Below are 5,527 nucleotides of genomic sequence, written 5' to 3' on the forward strand. Positions count from 1 at the left end.
AAGGAACGGCGCGCAGTAGGGGTTTAAAACAAAGCTGGTCCCGAAACCGCGCCAAGTACGAAAGGAACAGCGCGGTCGAGACTCGGAAGAAAAAGCTTTCAAAGTGTCGTAGCAAGATGCACACTGCTGTTCGTGTGGAACAAACGTGACTACCGTACTGTACGGTGGAGTTCTGTGCGCAAAAGCGGCGCGTGTGTTTCTAAGCACCACAGCGTTGTGTCAAAAAAGAGGTGCCTGAGAGAAACGCATGCGACTGCCGTGCTTTGCGGCATAGCACCGTGCGCAAAAACGGTGCGCATGCAAGAGGTGTCAGAGCTAGCGAACTTGTGCCACGAGCAACAGGTCACTAAAAGCCTATAGATGACGGTGTTGGAGGAAAAGAAAAATATCGAGAAAGCACTGCGGTGTGCCGTGCGTAGGGACGGGCGCGCGTGCCACATGCCGCCGAAATATGGGTGTCGGAGAAAACAGAGTGCCGCGCGTAACGAGGGGCGCGCGTGTTACAGAGAGATATGCCCAAACGCATGAAAGTGTACGCAGGTGTCCTAAGGCAGTTTTTTTTTTTCCTCATTTTGATGTCGCCCCGGCTGACGCGGTTTTCGTTTTTCCGTGCCGCCCCGGCTGACGCGGTTTTCGTTTTTCCGTGCCGCCCCGGCTGACGCAGTTTTTGCGCCGCCCCGGCTGACGCGGTTTTCGCGCCGCCCCGGCTGACGCGGTTTTTGCGTCGCCCCGGCTGACGCGGTTCGGACTTTGCACTTTTTGGCTCACCCCGGCTGGCGGCCCACTCACTCGATCGCCAGGTCTGTTTGCCCCGGTGGTTCCACCGCCAGGCTTAAGCGCGAACTTTTTTTGTTTGTTTTCTTTTGATTAAGCGCAAGCTTTTTTCTTTGTTTTCTTTTGATTAAGCGCGGGCTTTTTTCTTTGTTTTTTTTTGCATTCGCCCCGGCAGACGCGGTTTTTGCGCCGCCCCGGCTGACGCGGTTTTTGCCGCCCCGGCTGACGCAGTTCGGACTTAGCACTTTTCGGCTGTGCCTGGCTGGCGGCCCACTCACTCGATCGCCATGTCTGTTTGCCACAGTTTTCCCGGTGGTGCTGCACCCGGGCTCGCCCCGGCTGACGCAGTTTTCGCGCCGCCCCGGCTGACGCGGTTTCGTGCCGCCCCGGCAGACGCGGTTTTCGCGCCGCCCCGGCTGACGCGGTTTCGTGCCGCCCCGGCAGACGCAGTTCGGACTTAGCACTTTTCGGCTGTGCCTGGCTGGCGGCCCACTCACTCGATCGCCATGTCTGTTTGCCACAGTTTTCCCGGTGGTGCCGCACCCGGGCTCGCCCCGGCAGACGCGTTTTTTTTTTCTTTCGCCCCGGCTGACGCAGTTTTCGCGCCGCCCCGGCTGACGCGGTTTCGGGCCGCCCCGGCAGACGCAGTTCGGACTTGGCACTTTTCGGCTGTGCCTGGCTGGCGGCCCACTCACTCGATCGCCATGTCTGTTTGCCACAGTTTTCCCGGTGGTGCCGCACCCGGGCTCGCCCCGGCAGACGCGTTTTTTTTTTCTTTCGCCCCGGCTGACGCAGTTTTCGCGCCGCCCCGGCAGACGCGGTTTTCGCGCCGCCCCGGCAGACGCGGTTTTTTGCGCCGCCCCGGCTGACGCGGTTTTTTGCCGCCCCGGCTGACGCAGTTCGGACTTGGCACTTTTTGGCTGAGCCTGGCTGGCGGCCCACTCACTCGATCGCCATGTCTGTTTGCCACAGTTTTCCCGGTGGTGCCGCACCCGGGCTCGCCCCGGCTGACGCAGTTTTCGCGCCGCCCCGGCTGACGCGGTTTCGTGCCGCCCCGGCAGACGCGGTTTTTGCGCCGCCCCGGCTGACGCGGTTTTTGCCGCCCCGGCTGACGCGGTTTTTGCCGCCCCGGCTGACGCAGTTCGGACTTAGCACTTTTTGGCTGAGCCTGGCTGGTGGCCCACTCACTCGATCGCCATGTCTGTTAGCCACAGTTTTCCCGGTGGTGCCGCACCCGGGCTCGCCCCGGCTGACGCAGTTTTCGCGCCGCCCCGGCAGACGCGGTTTTCGCGCCGCCCCGGCTGACGCGGTTTTTGCCGCCCCGGCTGACGCAGTTCGGACTTAGCACTTTTTGGGCTGAGCCTGGCTGGCGGCCCACTCACTCGATCGCCATGTCTGTTTGCCACAGTCTTCCCGGTGGTGCCGCACCCGGGCTCGCCCCGGCAGACGCGTTTTTTTTTTCTTTCGCCCCGGCAGACGTGGTTCCCCCCCCCCCTTTTCGCTCGCCCCGGCTGACGAGGTTTTCGCGCCGCCCCGGCTGACGCAGTTTTCGCGCCGCCCCGGCTGACGCGGTTTCGTGCCGCCCCGGCTGACGCGGTTTTCGCGCCGCCCCGGCTGACGCGGTTTTTGCGTCGCCCCGGCTGACACGGTTCGGACTTTGCACTTTTCGGCTGTGCCTGGCTGGCGGCCCACTCACTCGATCGCCATGTCTGTTTGCCACAGTTTTCCCGGTGGTGCCGCACCCGGGCTTGCCCCGGCAGACGCGTTTTTTTTTTTCTTTCGCCCCGGCTGACGCAGTTTTCGCGCCGCCCCGGCTGACGCGGTTTCGTGCCGCCCCGGCAGACGCGGTTTTTTGCGCCGCCCCGGCTGACGCGGTTTTTGCCGCCCCGGCTGACGCAGTTCGGACTTTGCACTTTTTGGCTGAGCCTGGCTGGCGGCCCACTCACTCGATCGCCATGTCTGTTTGCCACAGTTTTCCCGGTGGTGCCGCACCCGGGCTCGCCCCGGCAGACGCGTTTTTTTTTTCTTTCGCCCCGGCTGACGCAGTTTTCGCGCCGCCCCGGCTGACGCGGTTTCGTGCCGCCCCGGCAGACGCAGTTCGGACTTGGCACTTTTCGGCTGTGCCTGGCTGGCGGCCCACTCACTCGATCGCCATGTCTGTTTGCCACAGTTTTCCCGGTGGTGCCGCACCCGGGCTCGCCCCGGCAGACGCGTTTTTTTTTTCTTTCGCCCCGGCTGACGCAGTTTTCGCGCCGCCCCGGCAGACGCGGTTTTCGCGCCGCCCCGGCAGACGCGGTTTTTTGCGCCGCCCCGGCTGACGCGGTTTTTTGCCGCCCCGGCTGACGCAGTTCGGACTTGGCACTTTTTGGCTGAGCCTGGCTGGCGGCCCACTCACTCGATCGCCATGTCTGTTTGCCACAGTTTTCCCGGTGGTGCCGCACCCGGGCTCGCCCCGGCTGACGCAGTTTTCGCGCCGCCCCGGCTGACGCGGTTTCGTGCCGCCCCGGCAGACGCGGTTTTTGCGCCGCCCCGGCTGACGCGGTTTTTGCCGCCCCGGCTGACGCGGTTTTTGCCGCCCCGGCTGACGCAGTTCGGACTTGGCACTTTTTGGCTGAGCCTGGCTGGTGGCCCACTCACTCGATCGCCATGTCTGTTAGCCACAGTTTTCCCGGTGGTGCCGCACCCGGGCTCGCCCCGGCTGACGCAGTTTTCGCGCCGCCCCGGCAGACGCGGTTTTCGCGCCGCCCCGGCTGACGCGGTTTTTGCCGCCCCGGCTGACGCAGTTCGGACTTAGCACTTTTTGGGCTGAGCCTGGCTGGCGGCCCACTCACTCGATCGCCATGTCTGTTTGCCACAGTCTTCCCGGTGGTGCCGCACCCGGGCTCGCCCCGGCAGACGCGTTTTTTTTTTCTTTCGCCCCGGCAGACGTGGTTCCCCCCCCCCCTTTTCGCTCGCCCCGGCTGACGAGGTTTTCGCGCCGCCCCGGCTGACGCAGTTTTCGCGCCGCCCCGGCTGACGCGGTTTCGCGCCGCCCCGGCAGACGCGGTTTTTTGCGCCGCCCCGGCTGACGCGGTTTTTTGCCGCCCCGGCTGACGCAGTTCGGACTTGGCACTTTTTGGCTGAGCCTGGCTGGCGGCCCACTCACTCGATCGCCATGTCTGTTTGCCACAGTTTTCCCGGTGGTGCCGCACCCGGGCTCGCCCCGGCTGACGCAGTTTTCGCGCCGCCCCGGCTGACGCGGTTTCGTGCCGCCCCGGCAGACGCGGTTTTTGCGCCGCCCCGGCTGACGCGGTTTTTGCCGCCCCGGCTGACGCGGTTTTTGCCGCCCCGGCTGACGCAGTTCGGACTTAGCACTTTTTGGCTGAGCCTGGCTGGTGGCCCACTCACTCGATCGCCATGTCTGTTAGCCACAGTTTTCCCGGTGGTGCCGCACCCGGGCTCGCCCCGGCTGACGCAGTTTTCGCGCCGCCCCGGCAGACGCGGTTTTCGCGCCGCCCCGGCTGACGCGGTTTTTGCCGCCCCGGCTGACGCAGTTCGGACTTAGCACTTTTTGGGCTGAGCCTGGCTGGCGGCCCACTCACTCGATCGCCATGTCTGTTTGCCACAGTCTTCCCGGTGGTGCCGCACCCGGGCTCGCCCCGGCAGACGCGTTTTTTTTTTCTTTCGCCCCGGCAGACGTGGTTCCCCCCCCCCCTTTTCGCTCGCCCCGGCTGACGAGGTTTTCGCGCCGCCCCGGCTGACGCAGTTTTCGCGCCGCCCCGGCTGACGCGGTTTCGTGCCGCCCCGGCTGACGCGGTTTTCGCGCCGCCCCGGCTGACGCGGTTTTTGCGTCGCCCCGGCTGACACGGTTCGGACTTTGCACTTTTCGGCTGTGCCTGGCTGGCGGCCCACTCACTCGATCGCCATGTCTGTTTGCCACAGTTTTCCCGGTGGTGCCGCACCCGGGCTTGCCCCGGCAGACGCGTTTTTTTTTTTTTCTTTCGCCCCGGCTGACGCAGTTTTCGCGCCGCCCCGGCTGACGCGGTTTCGTGCCGCCCCGGCAGACGCGGTTTTTTGCGCCGCCCCGGCTGACGCGGTTTTTGCCGCCCCGGCTGACGCAGTTCGGACTTTGCACTTTTTGGCTGAGCCTGGCTGGCGGCCCACTCACTCGATCGCCATGTCTGTTTGCCACAGTTTTCCCGGTGGTGCCGCACCCGGGCTCGCCCCGGCAGACGCGTTTTTTTTTTCTTTCGCCCCGGCTGACGCAGTTTTCGCGCCGCCCCGGCTGACGCGGTTTCGTGCCGCCCCGGCAGACGCAGTTCGGACTTGGCACTTTTCGGCTGTGCCTGGCTGGCGGCCCACTCACTCGATCGCCATGTCTGTTTGCCACAGTTTTCCCGGTGGTGCCGCACCCGGGCTCGCCCCGGCAGACGCGTTTTTTTTTTCTTTCGCCCCGGCTGACGCAGTTTTCGCGCCGCCCCGGCAGACGCGGTTTTCGCGCCGCCCCGGCAGACGCGGTTTTTTGCGCCGCCCCGGCTGACGCGGTTTTTTGCCGCCCCGGCTGACGCAGTTCGGACTTGGCACTTTTTGGCTGAGCCTGGCTGGCGGCCCACTCACTCGATCGCCATGTCTGTTTGCCACAGTTTTCCCGGTGGTGCCGCACCCGGGCTCGCCCCGGCTGACGCAGTTTTCGCGCCGCCCCGGCTGACGCGGTTTCGTGCCGCCCCGGCAGACGCGGTTTTTGCGCCGCCCCGGCTGACGCGGTTTTTGCCGC

This window comes from Rhipicephalus microplus, unplaced genomic scaffold (assembly GCF_043290135.1).
Source record: "Rhipicephalus microplus isolate Deutch F79 unplaced genomic scaffold, USDA_Rmic scaffold_99, whole genome shotgun sequence".
Taxonomy (NCBI): Eukaryota; Metazoa; Arthropoda; class Arachnida; order Ixodida; family Ixodidae; genus Rhipicephalus; species Rhipicephalus microplus.